This window comes from Oxyura jamaicensis, chromosome 11 (assembly GCF_011077185.1).
Source record: "Oxyura jamaicensis isolate SHBP4307 breed ruddy duck chromosome 11, BPBGC_Ojam_1.0, whole genome shotgun sequence".
NCBI lineage: Eukaryota > Metazoa > Chordata > Aves > Anseriformes > Anatidae > Oxyura > Oxyura jamaicensis.
Genome location: NC_048903.1, coordinates 8,732,581 through 8,755,080, shown reverse-complemented (window position 1 = coordinate 8,755,080; position 22,500 = coordinate 8,732,581). Strand labels below are relative to the sequence as shown.

Below are 22,500 nucleotides of genomic sequence, written 5' to 3'. Positions count from 1 at the left end.
ACCCAGTGATTTTTTCTTCCTTAAACCACCTTTATATAAATGGAAAATTGAATTATATAATATGAATTGTTAATAAATAAATAATATCTAACATCTAAATCAATATCTTTGTGGATTAGTAAATTATTAGGCAAGTTACAAAAGTACTAATGAAAATATTTATATCCAATTAAGAATATATATATAAAGTTACCAAAACCTGTAGAGATATTATTTTAACAGAACCTTCAACCCTGCTTATATCCTCTCAGCTGTGTCTTTCTAGTCTTTTTTGCAGCCCATTTTCTCAAGTATATACATACCTTAACCCAGGTGAGGAGATTCCATTGATGAAAATGACAGCCACAGTTACTAAGCACATTTCTTTCCTATGATTGCTTGAGTTGCCCACAACTTTTGCATTTGCCAAACTATGACCTGTTTTTCTCAACTTGGTAGTATTTTTTCATTGGTGACTTGGTTTCTTCAGTGATTTTTGTTTGGTTGTTTGGTTTTGTTGTTTGTTTGTATGTGTCTGCTCAGTGTTTAGAAATCTTGATCTTTAGAGAAATTAGTTATGATCAAGAATGAAAAAATGAATAGGAAATATGAAGTTGATGCCTTGCACATCAAAAAGAAACATTACATTCAAAGAAACCAACATTTCCAAACCTTGGAAATGCAGTTTCCAGATAAATATGAAAAATCCCACATTATGTCTCTGGAAACCAGAAAACAGCTGACACTTAGCTAGTTTTCTCTATCTCAGACAGAAGCAGCGTGGATAAATCCAGCCAGCCCACTTGCACTTCTCTTTCTGAAACCACTAATAAAGTTTGAGAGGGGTTATTTTTAAAGCAGCTCTCAGAGTGTTCCAGCTCACTACTGTCAGCTTCAGATCTTAAATGTAATTTGATTTATAATTACATTTTAAAAACTAGCATTAAAATAACATTAAAGGGGTCATAATCTGAACTTTTTAATAGTTAGGCACGTAGCATAAATTTTGAAATGGGGCTCCAAAAGGATTCATCTGGAACATATTCGGACTGAAATTCAACCAAGCAAGTTCTCTGCTGAAGTTGATTTGCCAAGAAGCCTGTGTGGAACCCTGTATCTCAGTGTTGTTTCAAATGTAAATGGATTGAAATACACCATTTGATGTTTGTTAGTCAAAACTCTTTTCTTGCATTATAGCCAGGCCCATGTTTGTAAACACTGACGGGTGAAAAAGTGCTAGAGAATCTGGGATTAGGCCCCTACTTTTAGAAGACAGGAACTGCGTTCCTTGCAATGTCTAGTTGGCTCCATTACTCTTGAACTTTTTTCCTGAACTTTTTATTTTTTTTAGTCTCTGTGGTACAAATTGGTTTAGTGCCGTTGACTTACAGGAACTGCTCAAATAGGTCAAGGTCTTCATGTGTCAGCCAAAATCCACATACAGTGAAAAAAACAGTGGTCCCAGCACCTGTTAATACCTGGTGTTGCTGGGGCACTACCTGCCTTCCCAATTGTGCCAACTACGCACACCAGTGTTCAATAAATTTCACAATATTGTGCCTGTAGCTGTAAGTCTGGCAACTCCTGAACACAAGATGGATTCCAATGGGATACAGGCTTAATGAAAAATGTGCTTTGTACTCTAAGTCTGACCTTCTGATAAGAAAACTTCCCAGCTAATCAGTTCCACACCGGTGCCTGACTACAACTTCAGAGGCAACAGACAGACAAGGAATTCAGTTTCTGAATGCTAGTGCTAAAGTAAATGATCTGGTAAAAAAAAAAAAAAAAAAGTGCCTTAAAACCAAGTTTGAAATTTTATAGGCTTTTATTCCATAATTTGTACTTGAGCCTTCTGTTATTTTTAAACAAATCTAATTTCTTACAGCTGTGAAATTTACATTTTAAGAGTGTCTAGTGGCCATGTGCATTAATTACTTTATTGTAATATTTTAATGAGTTTGGGGTTCAACTCTGAAAGAATCCTGCTGAATCCTTCTTTCCCCATAGAATTACACTAGAACCTGATTCAATCACAACCTCACGCACCCAGATCCATACCCTGATGGACCTGCATAATATTTTCAGTTGTCTTACGAAGTCCATGGATTTTGAAACTGGCTCCAAATGTTAGCATTTCTCATCAAACTAGTGCTACCCTGAGTTAAGAGTAGAGCTAGGCTTTGAGAAAGTTTGTATTCAGAGCTGGAGTTCATGGCTGAGCCCAATCTCAAGCGAAACAGTTAAAGTAAAAAAAAAAAAATGCAAAATTCAGGTGACAACTAAAATTTCAGCCAATGTTGTTCTTCAGGACATTTATGAAATGATGCAAACACTCCCATCTTAGTAGATATGACACTACCAAAGAGTACCTCTAAATTCAACAGGGAAAAATGGAAATTCGCTACTGGAAGATTTTCCCTTGTACAATATATGTGGTAACGCTTTTCTATAAACTTCTGCCATACCATTCTCTTTATCTATATTACTAGTTTGTGTCATACTAATTTTTCTCTTCCTCCCTGTTGAGTATGCATAAATAGAGGTGAGCTAATGGGGTGGAAAGAATTTGGGAGATAAGTAAAATGAGAATGGTTCTCACTGGTTTTAGCCCGGACTTGGTTTCTGTGCCTGCGATTTTGCAGGTGTAACTACTCATCCTGGGGACTGAGCCAGAAACCTTCAGACCACTGAGGGTCTCTACAATTTGAGTTGATGAGGTAAACTTTCTGACAGCATCTTAACTCACTTTAACTCTTCATGAATATGTTGAAGATGGAAACGCATAACAATAGGTTGAAGTACCAATAGAGATTAACACAGGAAAAGTGGGACTGGCAGGTCCAGTTGACTGCCAATAGCAAGAGGTTCACCAGTTGTCAAGTGCAACGACACACACTGCACCCAGAGAGAAGTTTTTGGAAACCTGACCATTTATGTCCATGACTCTCACCTCACTTTACTATGACAAATTCAGAATTGCAACTTTGATGAACTAGCCAGCTTTAAAAAAGAATGTTTTTAAACCACTTACAATAAGAGCAACAGTTATTATTCAGTACATGCCTTTTATCAGATTGAAGATAAACTTTATTATAACTGGTGGAGATGGTATCAATGATTTGTGGTCTATAAGAATTCTGTAATGAGAAATGGTAATCTGTCTTGGGGCAAACAATATTGTTCTGTTTACTATGCAATTAACAATATTAAGTCAAGATTCTATAACTGATAGCTGAAAATAGGGGTGGAAGGAAAAAACTGGAAGCACTGGAAACTTTCACAGGACAATTATCTGGGGACTATAAATTATTTATGGTGCTTTAGCCTGACATTCTATCTCATACTCACAAAAATGTTCCTCACTGCTTCAGAGATGTTCACTGTAAAAACATCCAGACTGTATGCAGTCTGGGGCAAAGCCAGAAGCTCTCCTTGTGGCAAATACGAAATGTAGAGGATGGTGTAGTAATTTCACTTTCAGAAGAGCACCAATAATATCACAAAGTTCCCTTGGAAAAGGTATGATAATGAACCCACAAGAGTGACAAAACCAAAAGTGAGATCTGCTCTCTGATTCCTATCACATTTGGTGCAAAATAAAGACAGTAGTATCCCTGCTTTGCATTTCTTCACTCTTGTAGACCAAATGTCATACCTTTGTATGACCAAAATCCTGTACTTCTTGTTTACTCTTAAATCAGCCTTAAGCAACCACCATATCGAGCTGTGAACACCACAGACATAGCAGAAATGGGCCTTAACTAACTGTCAGAGGAAATTGTATTGGGAGTCAAGGGGAGCACTTTCAAGTGGCTGTTTAAGACAAGGGCTGACCTCTAACAGAGCTTCTCCGTAAAACAATACAATTTTTACTTTACATTATAAAGCACAGAACTGCAAATATGACTGATCACAAAAATCTCGCTTTCTTTTTCCAGTCCGTTCCTTAGTTGCACATGCAGTCCAGCCCTTTTGGCCCTGATTATGCAGTGGTCATAATTTTGAGGTTACCTCAACTGGAACCCAGGCAGAGCTACAGCACCACATTTTCTCAGTGAACAAGAAACACCTATGAAGCATTAGGGACTATGAAGCATTAGGGACTTTCTTGCTAAATAAATAAATACATAAATAAAAAGATAGCGTTCTAAAACCAGCCAGTTCCATTTGTAGCTCTCTGGAAATGCGATGCTCTGCGGAGAGCTCCATTGCACCCAGCAGGCAAAAGCCACATTTAAGACAGCATGACGCACCAGCGCTCTGGCAACCAGGATGCTACAAGGAAGTGACTGCTGCTGGCAGCCTCAGAGCCCCTCTCCTGCACCTCTCACCCTTAAGGATCGGTGCCTTAAATTCCCATATACCACTGAATAATAAGGTCTGGCTGATACAAAAGATTAGCAGCTTATTCCACCTTTGTTCTCTGCCTTCTTTTAAGATGAGCAATGAATGACACCACAGCAGGCATAACCCTCCAGCACAAAAGCTAACAAAATTGTAGGATGTTTTAAGGAGTGATGTAAAACTTAACAGAGAGTTTTAAAAGGGTATTCCTACACAGTATCTGTATGTAAAGCCCAATGCTAATGGAAGGGCTCTCAAATTTTCTTTACTTTCCTGAAAATACAACACAAAATAAGCATCAAATCACTCACATTAAAGCAAGAGTGATCTCTAAAACTGATAAAAATTGAAACAGTTTTAACAGAATGTGCAGTAAATTTGGGGGTCTCCTTTGCACATGATAACACTGAATCAAGGTTTTCACAGCAATAAAACAAACAGAAACAGTAAAAATAAATGGGAGGAAAATGGTAAGTGTGTAAAACTTCATGTTCCTGTACATAATATGCCAGTGATTGGTGGAAGTTATACAGAAACTTAAAAAAACAAACAAACAAACAAAAAAAAAACTTCTCTCTCTTGGGAAAAAACATCAAAAATTAGTATTTATAAGGCTTAATTCCTTTTTCTCAGGAGGCCCTGGGTCTGGTCATTGTTCATTGCTATTGTTCAGAATTTACTCTCAGATTAAGAACTTCTCCCACACTAATAAACAGGTATAATAATTTTCTCTAGAGAGCAATTTTTTCTTTTAGTAATTAGCCTACTTAAATATTTTAATGGAACTACTGAGGTACAATAGCACAAATGGTTTTCTGACCATAATATAAAGAGAGAGATGAGACTCCTAAAAACTTTTGTATGAAGGAGGTCTAGGATTTACAAAACCTATCAAGCAGACAGCTCTAAAACTATATTTAAAGGTCATAAATTAGGTACTCTCTTAAATGTAATTCAATCATCCACTGTTATAGTAGCTTGATTCTATTAGTTGTCCTATGCATTTTACAAAACAGAACTCCATTAACATTATTCACTTATAGTTTCCCTCTATAAGTGGATATTCTGTTCAACAGGCTTTAAATAGATTTTTTTTCCTGAAATTGCTATTAAGCATACTTTTGCTTAAAGGGCAAAGTAGGCATAGGATTATGCTTGTACTTTATGCAGGGGATACATTTTCAGCAATCAGAACCACATTTCTATGAAGTAAAAATATTCTGTATAAGCCGATTGTTTCTATCCCTCCTAACCTTGCTCAGTAAGGACTCTATTCTGATCTTTTGAGTTACGCACAAGTTTTCCAATTTGGCTGAATAAAGGTATCTTATTGGACAGCTTGACGAGCATTTTGTGTGTCTAGAGTTCTGACCTTGGCACATTCAAGGTGGATCTCAGTTATAAGACACTGTTCAAATCAGGATTTATTTTACTCTCTTCAGTTAAAGAATGCAATAGGCAACTCCTGCTTTTACATACCCTGCTTTAGTCAACCAGTGAAATTATAACCCCTGCTAAAGACACCACTACATATATATAGCCACAAGTTTTTCAGAGCAATTTACTTAGCTGTAGTTATATTTCATCTTCAGAGACAGTCACTATAGATCATTTGTCTCTGATTTCATGTTGATTTCACTGCAAATAAATGTGCCCTTACCTCTCACAACTTACATGACTGTATCCCAAATACAATAAAATACACACAAGTACATGCAGAGGAGCACAGTGCCAGGCCAAACCACATACCCCATAGGCAGTCTCAAAGGATCTTAGCACAATGTTGAGCCACATGCCATGATATCCTGACAGCCAAACAGACCCTGACCCGTTGCAATGGTGTAGTTGTAACAGCACAATCTGTACATAGAAATGTGTACATCTAGAGAGCCAAATCCTCCTTCAGCTGGTTACCATATTCTACGTTCATGACTTACTTCTTAAAACAGGACAGATGGCAGAAATCATACACTGTTGTTCTTTCATTGGCCTTGCCAACCCTGGGTAATCAAGGCATGCAGACACCAGCAAACACACTTTTCTCAGAGGAAAAGGTTGAATTTCATCTGACCAGTCTGCTTGAGCTCGCACTTGAGGTTCTAATTTTCTTCTGGTCTTAGCCCATTTCTGTCTCGCTCTGGCACACACTGCCCTAGTAAGTACATTTATTACCTCAGTAATTCCTCTGGGGGCTGTCTTACTTTCACTTTGTATCTGGACTCACATAAGCATCTCCCCATTTTACAAGGAAACATTTATTAGCCTCTGATAGGAGCTTCCTGTTCCATCATGTCTATTATTCTTCAAAAGCAGCCTAACAAGTTGCATGCTGCTGCGTGGCTCTCACTCGTGGCGTACAAGCACACACGGGGGATGACCAGGCAGCCTAGGCTTTCTGCTCTCAGTTCAGTTTTTGAACTCTTTCAGCTGGCCACACACAAAGCTGTACGGGACCCCAACACTGCAGTACCCTGCAGTACCATATACAGGTATCAGTTGCACTATGGGTCATTTTGAGTGGCCTGGCAATTTCTAGGGTGCCCCACTCATGCTCCTTACTCACACCATTGGGACTGGTGCAGGAAAGAACCCTGAAAACCTCCTTTACTCAAGGATTCCACAACTGTGCTGTTAGTTTTACTACTTTGGGACTGTAATATCACAAAAACAAGGATTTCTGCTGTAATGGCTCAATCTCCCAGCTAATTATTTTACATAAGATCTGCTTGTTTGTGTTTTTTGTTGTTGTTGTTGTTGTTGGTTTGTTTGCTTGCTTGCTTTTTCTGGCAGCTGGGGGTCATCACTACCTATCAGTTTCTCCACTCTGCCAAAATCCTCTGTGTAGCAACTGTTCAGCAGAGCTTCTGTCCAGAATTTCCTCAGCCATCCATAGGGTTATGCAGAAAACTTCAGCCATGGGATTCCCCCACAAAGTCAGATCTTTAGAGGAAGTTAAAAAATAAATATATGTGTAATTGCTGGGAAATAAAATTGTATTGATTTACCCCAGCTGAAGATCTGGACCCATCCTCGGGACAACAGAAATATTTCAATGCACAGTCTATTTTACTAGAAACCATGCAAAATCTCTCATTCACATCAGCCTACTTTTTTAAGAAAAAAATTTCTACGTAACCAAACAACATTTGTATTCAGCTGCTCACTTATAAATAAAAAACATTTTTACATGGGTGGATTGGAGTGGCCCTGTTTTTTTTTTTTTTTTTTCAGTTCCCATTATTTTATATATTACACACATGTTCTGTCAGCGAAGCTCACTTTGTTATCTGAAACATCTGTGGTACCCTGCTGTGGAGAAGGCCAACACTGCTGCTGCTGTTGCTGCCTGTCTTTATTAGCCACTGATTTGCTGATGTAGTCTTCCGACGGCGTGCAGCGCTCCGCTTCGCCTCTGTAATGCCGGGGCTGCATGGCAGAAACAATGGGATTCTGTGAACTGACAGAAAGGTCCTGGTGGTTCACAATATGGCAGTTACTGTTGATGGAAGATATGAAACCAAGGTTTCCTACATGTGTTCATGCAAGCGCTGGCTTTTATATATCTAAAGAAACGTGTGTGAATTTAGCTGTGAGCTGAAAGAGTAGCACCCTCGCAAGTAAGGTACATGCTCATCCAAAGGAAAGGACCTCCTCCTTGAGGCTCCCACGAGGTCTGGCTCTTGAGGAGTCATCGTATTTTTTTTTTTATTTTTATTTTTCCCCCCCCAGGAAAAAGTAACCTGGATTGATCCTTCTTAGCCTTTTTGTCTGGTGCTTTTCACAGTCATAATCCTGAGGTAGTGCACAATCCCAAGAAACTCTCTGGGATCTGCTGTTACGGTATGGATTATTACCACCTAAATTATTTAAAAATTTGGACTTCACATGGAGCCATGACCAAAATTTTAAAAGCTCAACTCAAGGATCAAAAATCTGTCTAAATTTCTTAAATAACATTTTTACAGTTAAAATAACTGTGTCACCTGACAGGAAGTGAAGCTATTTATATGTATTTTACACACTTTCTGCAAACAACAGCACCTTGGTAAAATCAGCTTCACCATTTCCTCTCTTAAAAAAAATCAAAACCATCTTATCTTTATATGGATGGTTTACGCAACAGATGAGCGAAATGTATGCTCCACTTAAGAATCTGAGAAATACGATTGTTAAACCACAAAACTTAACAAGAACATTCAGGAGAAGACGCAACGGCAGATCACAAAAACACTCGCACGGGCCAGACTTCCAGCTGATGGTGTGCCTCTTACGGGTCTCATATCTTAGGAAACTGCCTTCTAATACCAAGGTAACACAACAAGAAATTACAGGTGCTTCCCTCCCGTTAAAATATATACTTATATTTATGACGTAAAAACCTGAGCAGAGTTCTGAAGCCCGTAGGTAAACACAAAGCAGCTTTTTGTAGGTTTGCTGGAACTTCCAAGGACTCCGGGCCTGATTCAGAGAACAATTATGGTATGGAAACGCCACGTGACTTTGGTCACAGATCTTTTTCATATAAGTCGGTGTGCATGTGTGTCCAATTCAAGACTCAAAATTGAAGACTTATGTGGAGATAATTATAAATGAAAATAAAGCACAGCTTTTGAAAAACACCCTATTTTCTTTATGAAGTAATTGATCATCAAGCCCTAGTAGAAAGGTTTAAAAGTTACTGCATAATGAAGTGCTGGTAGCAAGCAGTTTGCTTTATCTTTCATGAGCAAGACTGTGATGACAAGACAAAAGAATCAAGTAAATAAATGGTCTAAAAGCATCTCTCCCATCCTTGAAGTATCATGTAATTTCATATTTGCTTTATTGATATTACATAGCATTAATACTCCCAAAACATCTAAGTTGTGCGCAAACACAAGAAAGCTCTTTCCACATTTAAAACCAGAACCTCACTTCTCATGCCCTGAAAAATCACCAAGATATGAGAGCAAAGCAGTAGGAATGGAATACAGTAGAACAAGCTTCAGAATCGTTCTCTGGCTATTTCTTATTTTTCCTGCATTCAACAGGAAACCAACCATAGTCAGAGGTTGTCCCTCTGTTCCAAATACATCCTCAGAGAAGCGCAATAGCATACATACTGCTTCTACTGCGGCCACTTACTAAAGACTGTCTTAGCAATGGTATTTCAAATCCTCGGGAGGCCAGGGAAGCCACAGATGCTTTCCACTACCAGACAAGTACGAAGTACCTGAACAACAGCAAGGATCTGATCTTAAAGTTACAAGATTGTTCTGATTTAGGAGGAAAGTGAAAGGAAGGAATAAAATTAACGTGTAAGCATAAACAAGCCCAAAACTTGGAAGATGAACTGAAAAAACAATTATCTTTATAAATTTTTGAAAACTGCAAACAGATTTATGCAGGACAATCTTCCATCTGTCCAGATCCTTCTGCAGGACATATGCAGCAGATAGCTTCAAGTCAGCATAGTTCTTTATATGAAGTTTTTTATGAAGATATTTATGGTTTTTTAAAAAAAGCCCAATGCTATGTTGGAATGGTAGTAATTTCTTCTACCCTTTGTGTATGTCACCGTCTATTGTTACTCTTTTTTTTTCATCTGAATATTTAATCCATGCAAAAATTAGTCCCAGCAACTTTTTTTTTCTGAATAATGTTTGGCGGTCATTGCTTCACAACTGCAAACAATCCTCTATTGCTATTGAGTGCTACAGTCAGGCTTGTTTCACGGTGGAGGTTAGAATCTGATCCTAAGTCCATTAAATCACAGAGTATTTTTTAAGTTTAATCTAGAGAGGATTTGGATTGTAAACAAAGAACACTATACATGGGGAAAAGAAACAACAGAAAACTATGAACTTATGACTCTAACTCAACCCTGAGTTCAAATTTTGTGTGTGATTTAGCAAGAAAATTCGGGGCTTTCAGCAGCAGCATACACACCCTGGCATGTGGGCAAAGCTAAACTGAGCATTGATGCTCACATCCAAAACACACATATGGATCCCATTTTCCTATAGACGTGATTCTTCATGTGCAAAACATGTGTCTGACTGGTTTTCTTTAGCTTTTTAAGATGTGCTTTTTCTTTGGTGGGGGCAGGGAGCAGGGAAGTAAATAAATAATATGTGTGGTACTTGAATCATTACCTACAAAGAAAATGGTCTGGGATGCGACACAAGGTGAAAAGCCAGTACTTCAACTGAAAGTATCAATTTCAGCAAACAACCAAATGCCAACAGTGAGAAACATAGGCCACCATACAGCTTCTGCAACACGTTAATCTATCCCACTCTGTAATTGCTAGATAGGAAAGGGAAAAAGGGCTCCAGATGCTAATAACTTGGAAGTGGTAATTAGAGGAGTCCACATTACTGCTGTGGGACTCCCACCTTCCCTTGATTGCTGGAAAGAAAATTCTGTCCAGTGGGTCTCCTTCTCGCTTCCCAAACATGCAGAACTTCTGTGTTGTAAGCTCCCTCTCCTTCTTGATGAGCACATCCACAGGAGCTCAAATGGGCCTGTAAAAGTTTTTACTTTCCCCAACACTGGCGGATGCCATGTTTCCCACAGAGTGCACAGGAAAACATGCACGAGGTTATAGATGACTTAACAGGGAAGTACCACAAGGCCCAGCTTTTAGCCCTATAAGATAAACATTGCCTTCTGCAGTCCCAGTCTGACTCGGACAGAACAAGAGAGCCTGCACCCCTTGCTTGAAAGGATAACAAATATCTTTAAAGGCTTGTAGAGCATTTATAATCCCTGGGACTACAGAGACAAAGCAAGTCTGGAAAGGGTCTCAGCATCACATGAGAAAGTAAAAGGAAAAATAATACACTTATCACAAAGAGGGAATGCATTTGTATTATTGTATTAAAATAGCACAAGGCTACAATGACAGGCTATAAATTTTTCTTTTGGACTGAAAACACTATTTTCCATTTCAAGTAACAACAATGTAAGAAAGATGCAGAATTAATAGAAATTATGCTCATAAATTGGTAGGGTGAAAGAAAACCTCAAATTTGGGTATCACTAGGGGAGAAAAAAGTTAACCAGCCCTTGGATTCATTTACACTGCTAAAAACTGACCAAAAAGTAAGCTTGTATTTTACCTATGATGTCCATCTTTATAGTTCTCAGATTCATGGCCCAGAATGCTACAGTAAATTCTTGGCAGGGAAAAGCAACTTATTTTCCCCTTGAAATTTATCATCACACATCACATAACTCTAAACCTAATATATGACTCCAAATAATATTAGTACCAGTAGTAACTACGTGGTTCTGTAGCAACAAGAATTAAGTTACAGAAATTCCTCATTTTTACTTTTTCTGATTCAGTATGTCATTTAATTAAAGAGACACAAATTACAGAATATTAATAATTTGAAATCAGTGATGCACCTTAAGACATACACTTACAGACTACCAATATTTTTCCAAACCTTTCTGTTACTGTTACTTGCTATTGAAACATCAACTGCTCAATTAAAAAAAAAAAAAAAAAAAAAAAAACATGACTGAACAGTGAGAAGACCACTAGCCAGAGCCAACATACATTAGCAAAGCTAGGTCCAGAAGATGAACAATCTCTCCTCCATTTTACAATTCTATTCTACATTTGTTTACTGCATGTAAATCCCCATGATTTTCTAACAGCTCCATCAAATCTTGAGGGAGAAGTCCTATAACTGATACTGAAATTGAAAAGTCATTTTTTCTTGCCATGCAGAGTTCTAAAAGAGAAGGATTACAAATACTGTAAATAAAATAAAATAAAATCAGTGCAAAGTTATTTAGCACAGGTGTTCCTGTTATTGTTCTACATTTGGAAAGCCCACACGTTCAGTGTACCTTCAATTCACACACCCAGCTGCGTGAGGTGGTGGTCTATTGTTAGTTTAGAGGTTTGCAATAAAAAGCATGAAGTAATATTGGCAAGCTCAGGAGCTTTTTTTTTTTTTCTCCTTATGATGTCTCCCTGCATCTATTTATCTAGTTCTCCTTGCATTATTTCTGCTTTTATATTCAGCATATTCAAAAGATGGTCAGACTAGGTTTTAAAGATGTAATGCCATGCTCAAGCCTTTTGAAAACTAAGAGAAAACCTCAAAAGGTTCACCCATAACGGTACAAAGATATAAGGATAGCTTTGAACCTGAGGGCTCTCTCACTGCAAGCAAGTGCAGTGCCAGCATGTCACAGGTGTACACCACATGAGCAAGAAAAAAATAAAATGCAATTGCAAAGGGGTGTGATGCTGACGGGTCCGAGTCCAGAATGCATTAATCCCAAGGTGGATGTGTGCATCTGTTAGGTATTTATGTAGTTCCTACTAGTAGTTTGTACAGATATCTAAGCAGGTGAACATCAACAGCTTTGAAACCATATGTTAAAGACAGCCTGCAAGATGGTACGAGAAGGCTATCAGGCATTATGGGTCTGACAAGGGCGGGCGGATGCCTACCGATTATCACATCGCCCGGGTTAGTCAGGGCTCCTGGGTCCTGTGTCAGGTTCCTGCTGAGTTAGCTCTGTGACACTGGGGCAAGTGACTCTCACTCCATTTCCTGCACAAGAGATACTAAACATGACTACAGTGTGACAATTTTCCTTCTTCCATCTCTTAATGCCAGCTTTTAGGAAAAAAGATGTTTTTATTATTATTATAATTCCAAAGGTATGTATAAAACACACCTATGTTGAATCAACTACTTTTAAACGCTGACCACTCTGTTGGAAGAACACGGAGTCAAAATATGTCTCCTGTTTTTAGGATGAACTCTGAGACTCGGAAATGGCTTGAATCTCAGACTGGGTCATCCCCTTTCTTTGCACAGCCTCCAAACCATCAGACTATACACCTTGTAGGTACACACAAGCACAGTTAAATCCAATGTATTTTCAGAAAAAAAAAAAAAAATCAGCTTTAAGAAAAACAATGCACTTCTAAAAAGTGACATTTTTGTCTATAACGTTTACTTTCTCTACTAAATATCCTTAGCAAGGAACTGTGAGAATTCATTTATCTTTGAATGAATTTATAAAACATGCTGAGAGGTCTCTGGATGAAATGTGTGATTTTTTTTGTTGTTGTTGTTGTGATTAGCACAGAGCAGTAGAATCCAAAAACTATCAGTTCACACACCACTTTAACCTAGACCACTGTTTCTTCTACCATACAAGACTTTGGGGAAAGAAAAGGAAAATTGTTTACACATTAGATGCTGAGTTTCAAAAGAAGGGCTGTTAGGAAAATTTTCCTTCAAATTAAAATTTTCAGTAAAAATTGAGAAAATCTCTCAAATCCCTTCCACTTCAAATAGCTTAGCAACTACCTTGAACTATCAATGGTTCAAGATACTCTCCAATATAAGGGAATCAAAAAACATCTTTGGGGTCCTATAAGATCCTATTGCTGGAGGTGTAATTCCACCTTTGAAAATCTTGGTGCAACTAAGTGAATTAATCAAGAGTGGCAATTTCATTTTGTCCTCAATAGTTCATATACATATACAGTGCTGCAAAAATATGCCTTCCCCCCACTTTGAAATATTATGGCTTCACTGGAAAAGATTCAGTGAGGATCCAGATGCGTCTTGCAGTTTAACATCACTCAAACTCTGCTGTCAAACATTACCAGTCCATAGTAAAACCTAAGAATTTCGTCAGCTACATTGAGACTGCTGCTAGGTGCTTCTGAAAAAAAAAAAATAATAATAATAATAATAAAAAAATCTAATCACACCTACAGAACTTCTCTTCCCATCCTCTTGTATGTCTACTTTTTATAACATACAAACACATACTTGTAGTAACTCTTCAATTTATTCCCCCCCATACTTCCTGTCCCAAGACTTTGTTCATACCCTAATTCTTCACAACATAATTAGCTTGCTCCACTTCCTAGAAACAAAACATTCACCCCCTTCTTTTCCCCAGCTTTCAAAAACCTCTCACAAGGGTCCTCTTGTAGTTCCCCACCCTGTAGGGTGGGGAAAGACACCCCTTAATTACTCTACACTTGGTACAAGAGAGAGGATAATCAAGCCCATCTTTATTTTGCTTTACTTTAATGAAGCACAGTTGATAAAGAAGGTATGCATGGACACTTGGTGGTTTACCAGAGAATTGCTACCTTGGTTTGTCCTTTGAGTGCCCTGCAGAACACCCCTATGCATTCACTGGGTCTAGCTCTGGCACATCTATGTCTAGCACTGCACTAGCACATCTCCATGTAAAGGGAAAAACAATAAATGACATCACCATTATGTATTAAAAATGTTTTTATTATTTTATTTTTTTTGGGGGGGGGGGGGGGCGGGCAGAGGGGATACTTTATTTGGGGGTGGAGAGGGGCTGTTTTGGATGTTGTCTATAAAATATGCCCCAAACATTCTCAGGAATAGGACTCAGTTTAATTAAAATTGAGAAAAATCAGTCTCTCATCCTTCTGTTTAAAAAATGAGAATTCATTTATTCAGTTTAATTCAAAGATTAAATATGATTAAAATTTCTATAAGATGTCAAGCTTTTCTGAAATAAACTGCAGTGGCCATCAAAATATTGATAGTCATTGGTAAATTACTTCTGGTGTTTAATCAATGTTATTTTTTTATCATCCAATTTTTTCTTCAAGTCAGCTTCTAACACTAAACTACATTTCATCAAGGTTGGTAAAATGTTTAGAAAGGAACAGATGTCAGAATATGGGGATTGCCAATAACACTGATGGAAGCCAGTAATTTCTTTCCTGTCCAAAGGCAAAAAAATAAAGAATAATCTAGACTGTATACAATAATACAAGATTTACTACAACATTAATGGCTATAAAAAGTAAAAGTACACAAAAGCTATCTCCATTTTTTCAGCCCATCACTAAGGGCACTGTTTTTCAATTTGAGATGATTTTTTACTGGAAAATGAAAGGTCTATGTATTCTTAAACTTTTAAATATCCATAAAATACAGATGAAGAAACAGGCTAGCATTAGTTGCTTCCAAATATACTTGTATATTAGTCTATTGTGTAAGTTAATAATTTTGCCAAATCTCAAAAAATGTGGATGCAATCTTTCCTTTAAGAAAGCTGCTCAGCTTGTTATTTACAGATTGTAACATTTACATAAGAGTTTGGTTTAACAAGAGATATAAATATAGATAAAACCCTTAGGACTTCATTCTTTAAACTGCCCTCTAAAAATCTGCCCTACAATTTGCACACTGAATTTTGTGCAGACTATTCTTGGAAGCCTTTTGTGAATTAGGGAGAACTGACTTGAAACAGGGGCTGGTTAATCACAATTTTGCAAATTGTACGTAGCAATCATCCTCACATTGTGAAATTCAGATCTATAAAATGCTGATGTTTTAAAGCTGAAAAATAAATTAGCTAAGTAGGACTACTTTGCTAAGAAGAAAAAAAAAAAAAAAAAAAAAAAAAAAAAGAGTATAAGACCCCTTGCAAATAAATCCTTAAAATAAAAATAATTAAAATAACAGAAGTGGCATTGTGATTAAGTAAAGTGCATCTCCCATTCTCAACTTCCAGCCCACCCTGAAAAAAATTCTACCACCTGATGGTTCCAAACTGCCCCTAGGCTCGTATTAACACTCACCTGAACAAATCAGGCAAATTCTTTTAGCAACAGGAATAACTCTGTGGGAGGCTTACTGTTTTAGGAGGGTTCTTTACATTTCTCTACAAACTGGAAAAAACACTCCAGTGGAGGAAAGACTGGTAAAACTTCACTTTTTCATGCATCTATCACTGAAAGTCATCTGTGCACCTAATCAAAGCTGCTTTGATTATATATCAGGACCATCACTTGAGTAACAAATGTAGCAATATGGATATCTGGATATAATATTTTATGGTACAAGTTGAATTCAAACACTTGAGAATAATAACTGACAACCAAATAATTTGAGGGAGAAGGAGCAGACTACATGGAAAAGATGATGTCTCAAAGAAGACATTTTTTGCTCTGCTTTCAAGCTGCAGTTAATATAACTTCATCACCATTTAGAACAAAGCTGACTCAAGAGTCTTCCTTTCTGCACAGGTTTTGCAATTCCTAACATTTAGTATAAATGAAGGTCTCTTTCTATTTATTTTCCCTTATCTGTTGCAGAAAGACCTTGCAGAACTGTCTGTTTCGAGTGTACAAGGATATGCTGAAATTCATGCAAAATATTTTCTGTTATCAATGTAATTATAATGACAATAACTTTCCATTGGGGTTCAGCAGTGACACAGTGTGCGTTCATCGCCCTGCTGCCATTCCAAGCCCCCTCACTATGGACACAAGTTACAAACAGTGGAAACTCTGTTTTCATGATGTTGATCTTCCCAAAGGTCAGGTTTCTTACCTCAAACATTCCAACAGTTGCTTAGACTGCACTTCAGGAATTTTGTGTAACATTGCTTCTAGGAAGCAAATATTTATGTTAGTAAATACCATAAAAGTAATAATGTTATACAGGTATTCTCATTACTTAACTGCTAAATACAAGAAAGAGAACTTCAAACTAAATGGAAGGAAATGTGTGGTATTTGCATATTAAACTTTACTGTGTTACTTTAGCATGTTAAGGGCTGTATCAAAGACTAAGTCTAGCCATTAACTCTTTTAATGGCGATTAATGTTTTTAGAAGTAGTATGAACTCAGAATTCATGCCTTTGCTATAGAGGGCAAGCAGAGGCAGAAAGCCCTACAAAGAACAGAACAAATCTGTATTACCAGGAATTCATAAAAGTAGTGGTCGGGAAAAAAGACGACTCACAGTGCCTTAGAGAAGGGTGAAGTAAGGGTATTCCCTTTGAATGGGAGAGGCTCACATTCAGGTCTGGCTCTGAGCAAGGTAGATCAGGGATTTAGCTTCTGACATCATAAATGAGTGTCCTGAGCACAGACTGTCATTCTGGTCCAGCACATTCACTCACACAGTCCTATTGGAACTCAGTCTTTTTTTTTCTTTCTTTCTGACCTTTTTCTTTTTTAATTGGAGCAAGCATTAACCTACAGCTTCATCAGCACAAGTGAATGCCAAAACAGTTCTAGAACATGTCTCAGAATATATATCGCTTATTCAGATAGAACAGCTTGAACAATCTTGGCCAATCGCTGTATGAAGCAGAACTTTTTAGTGTCTGAAAAATTTGCATAATAAAAAGGAAACTCTCCTTTCAGTTCCATCACACCACTCAGATTGGAACTGAGATTTGCAGCGGTAGAGATGACCATCTGCCTTCATCACCTCTGCTTCTAAACATCTTGGAAGCCAAGACTAGGTCGTGAAAATCTTCCTTTATATATATATATATATATATATATATATATATATATATATATTCTTCCTTTATATACATATATAATTAATAATAATTCAAAAATACCATCCTTGTTAAAACTGTGAGAGAATCTTTCCTGGTGTGAGGCAATATGAGAAACTTAAAGCAGAGAAAGCCTGCAACTGGAACAAGATCCATGAACAAGATCTAGACTGTACAACATTCCCAGTAAAACTTTGGAAGATTCTTGTTTGCTGTTCTAAAGACAATGTGCCACTGAGAACAAAGGTACTAATTCCAATTTTCAAATATACATTTCAATGAGTTTTGAGTTTGAATATAGGACAGTAAATGACCCATTCATCATACACAAAATCTTAAATATCACCTTAGCCACTTCACCCCATTTAGAAATACTGGCAGCACTGAACTTGGGTGACATTGGCAGTAGCATGATAGTTGGACCAGATGATCTCTAAGGTCCTTTCCAACCTTAATGATTCTATGTTTCTATGCAAATACATTTCAGAGGTAAAATGCACAAGACTACATTTTTAAAAATTAATTTAATGTAATGAGACCAAAAAGTAATTTACTTCATCAGTTTGTTGAATCCAATTGTGTCAGTAATTAGGCAAATGTCTTTGTTACTTCCCTGAGTATTTCTACTGAAGGATTTTATTCTTCCTACACCTACATTTATTCATGATCTCAGAGCATCCTTTTATTTTTCTTGAATTTGTTATTGTGTTTTAAGCAAAGATGTTTCAGAAACAGAGAATTAGCATGGCTTCCAAGTTCATAGCACTTAAAAGGGTCATATACCCAAAGAACCCCAAAAAAGCCCTAGCACTTGGGATTCACAGGAGCAATGCATTGGGATTTGTGTTATTTCTCAGTAATGCCTCCAGAATAGCAGTAGCCCGTGCAGGTAGGCCACAGTACATGTACTGAAAGTACAGCTGCTCTCCAGTAACTGATTCTGTATGGTGACCCAGACATTAGGATGCTTACTGTCTGAATATGAGTGCTTCATTTCAAGGAAAGCTGTACAAAACTAAAACAGCTCATGATATGTCAGCCTTTTGATGGATACATCAAGTACTGTCTCATTTTGTTACTGCTTGAGAAGATTTGACCTTGGGGCTCTAACAAATCACACAAACTGCCTGGACAGCACAAGCCAACACTATTGCACACAAGCCAGGAGGCTCTCAGGGCAGCAAGAGGTATCTACTTGAGAAAACTGCAGGCAGCTGACTTAGGAGCAGAGTGGAATGCAGAATGGAGAACTTTAAAGCTCTCAACTGTTATTATTACTTTATTTATTATTATTATTAGTTATTATTATTACTTTAAAGGAGTATTTTGGAATTGCTGCCGTTGTCTGCTCAAGGCTGATCACCAGTTCTCAACAGCAAAACCTGAAAATGCCGGACTCTTGCCAGATGCTTCTGCCCATGCTTCAGACAGTGGCAGAACTTCACGATGCTGCTGCCGTGGAAGGTGAATGGATAGAGAACCTGGCTTAGTGAGCCAGAGGCTCAGAGATACTGCTAACTAAAAACAAAATTATCAAACCCTTAGAACAATCTACATATCAGAGGGTGGGTATGTTAAAACATCCTAGAGTTTTTCATTTAGGCTCATCTGCAATTTGAACTAATATTAATTACCATATTTAGTGTATACTCAGCCACAAGCTGGTATGGATTGCAGGCATCATTAGGTTGTTTCAAATAACACTGATCCGATTGTACTCTCCTTACTATCTAAACACAACTTTAGCCCATGAATGGCTCTACCAAAGAGAGTTTCACCATTTCTTCTCAAGAGAGAAGAGTGTGAGGAGGACCATCAGACAGGGAGCAGGGAGAGTCTGGCTCCCAGGCCTGCCCAGCACAACAGTATTGGTGCAAATGAAACCACCCTCGACCAGGCTTTTCAGTGAATTGTACTCTGCTGTGGGGCTGCTGCAGCAGGCCTCCATTTCATCTGCACCTCTCCAAGGCCTCTGCATGCTCTGAACCATTTCTCATGAAGCTGTGTTCATCAACTCAGAAGGAGCTACAGGTCCTGGTACAGTCTTGTGAAAATTTGCAGTTGTCATGAGTTTCCATTTATTCCCATCTACAGCTAGATTATGATCCTCTGGGACTACTGTAGGTAGATGCAAGAAAGGGCAAAAGTGTTGAAAGCTGGTCTCTTTGGAAACATTCATTAATAGTTCTTCAACTGCATCCACAAGGGTGAGAGATCCTGCCCTTATAATTATAAAACACTAAGAAAACCTGGAGGGACTAAGCTATAGCAAGCCATGCATAATGGAAGTAAACTTTAATGCAGGTTGATATGACACAACACCTTCTTCACACACACACAAAAATAAAGATTACCATACATGATAATGAGTTTTCAAATAATATACAGAGAAGTGCAATAAAACCAACCAAATCTGTGGTGGTGTTTGTTTTTCACTAGACTTTTCATGGCCAAATACCTTGTACTATTCTTTCAGCAAATAGTATTCATATGTTTGAAGCTATCTACTACATTGGCTGAACACGTGGAGCTGTTCTATACCAGTTGCAGATGTGTAGGCTAACTTGGGTAATTCTGAACTCATTTGGGGGTAATGTCACCTGTTTACCTATATTTTTGGAAATTTAATTTTTAATCTCTGTGACTAGAAATAAACAACTATAAATGTGTATTGCATATGAAAATTTGAGTAGACACTCACAATTTACTTAGTTCCCTTTGAGGGGAATGAGAAAGACACACAGTACTTTTGTTATCTGTCCCTAAGTGTTTTTTTGTCAAATTTTGGTTCTATCATCATTCTTCAGTGACAAACATTAGGTATGACATTTTTTGACACAATGTCAATAGTGACATCAGTAATATTTGACACAAGGCACATTGGGGTTATTTGATGCAGACAATTGGATAGCTCAAGGCACTGGAGAGCCAATGCATAAAGAGTTTTACCTCCAAATCACCAGTGTATATCTAGCCCAATGTTTTATAACTGCTACCAACTCATGGCTCCTCAGAGCTTATACAGAAAGAGTTTGCATGTATTGAGCAGATGTCTAGAAAACAAAAGTCAACACAATAAATTACATTAATCTGTGTCCTATGTTGAAACACCACGGACTGAATAACCAGCAAAGCTATTCTTTTACTGCTATCTGTAATTCCTTTTAAAAAACGGTTGAATCCCAAAGGAGATATGGGAGGATCAAATGAGTCAGAGCACTACAGCTCTAGTCTCCTTCTGAATAAGATTTCTGTCTCAACAGCTTTCAGTCCCATGGATTTCATTAACAGTTAAATACACTTGAGGGAAAATACAAATGTGAAATGTTACTTTCAATGATGTGTTTTCCAAATATTTCACAATTGCCTAATATACAGGACTCACAAATACTGAATAGAAACAAAATGAATTGCATATATGATCACTCTAGAATTTCCTGGAGTGCCACAGTCCTGATTAAACAAAGCACTTCTACCAACATCCAATAAAGCACTTATCTAGGAGCTGAGTCTTGCAATATCTATTAGGTACCTGGCTGAGCTCCTGAATCCTGCATTAGGCACCACCACAATGCAAAAACCTGAAAGTTCTGGATATGAACAGGAAGAGGTGTTAGTTCTGGGTACGTAAGAACCTACCTGGACCTACATGGACAGTCGCCTGAATAAGGTACCTAGACACTTTGAGAATTTTATATTACTAAGCATCACACGTAAAAATTTAAGAATTTAAATTCTATCTCATAGTGTATGAATCCTGTCTGGAACAGATATTTAACATTTGTGTCTTGTTTTAGGGTTATGCTCATGTCCAAACACCACCAGTACCTGCAACTTCACATGAGCAGGACTTCTTTATTAAATTAGATCTATTTTATTTTTAAGTTCAGAGCTAAGTTTCTTATTTATAGATACTTAAAAAAAAAAAAAAAAAAAAAAAGCAAATGTCAAAAAATAGAGTTAATGTACATGCAAAGTATACTCTTTTTTTTCTACTTTTTACTTTATATTGTTTTTTAAAAGGGCCACTTTAGCCTGTTTGTTACAGGCAGTCATCAATATGGCTACTTGTTAGATCTGAGGGCTGCATTCAATCAGTAGCTAGAACCAACAGTTAGGTTACCTTCAGATTCCTCTGTGTGTGTATATATATTTATTTTATTTTTAAAATAGACTATTCCAACTCCCAGACTCCTTTATTGTTCTGCAAATTGTGGTTTCAATAAAGAAAAAAGCCAACCACACTGGGAATCAAAATACATGAAATATGCTCACTGTCTCTTAAGAAATTATCCCACATTGTTATATATCATAGAAAAAAGGCAAAGCACATTTTGTTAATCATGTGTTTGGATATCCTGTAATATTGCAACTTCTCAAACAAGTTACATGAATAAAAATGCAAGAACAATATGTATTTCACTGCAACAAAAAGCATTTCTGGAGCAAACTGATGGGTTGAACCATGAAGGAAGCTAGCAGCGTGCCACTTCCACAAGATAAACTTCCACAAGACTTCACAGAAACCAATGCCATAGTACATTCCCACCTGTCTCTCAAAGTCAAAATGGGTATCGACCATTCAACACATGAATGTAAGCAACTGCAATTTTCCCAACCTGACGTCAACAAAGCTAGAGCAAGTAGTCCACTGATGATCCACAATTCTCACCACTCTCAAAATTCAAAAATTCCCCTCTAGAATGCACAAAGATGCTAACCAGTGATAATAATCTCCTCCCTCCACATTATTTAAAACATCAGGTATGCGGATCAAGCCTCATTTTGCCAAAAGTTTCACATCACGAGATATATTGCATGCTTCTTGGTCCAACATTTTTGGGCAG

At 37.5% G+C, this 22,500-nt stretch overlaps 1 protein-coding gene across 13 annotated transcripts in view; it reads right to left on the bottom strand.

Moving 5' to 3' along the window:
* ZNF536 (zinc finger protein 536) overlaps window positions 1–22,500 on the bottom strand; it is a 342,846-nt gene that overhangs the window by 239,716 nt on the left and 80,630 nt on the right. The gene's annotated exons all lie outside the window — the stretch shown is intronic.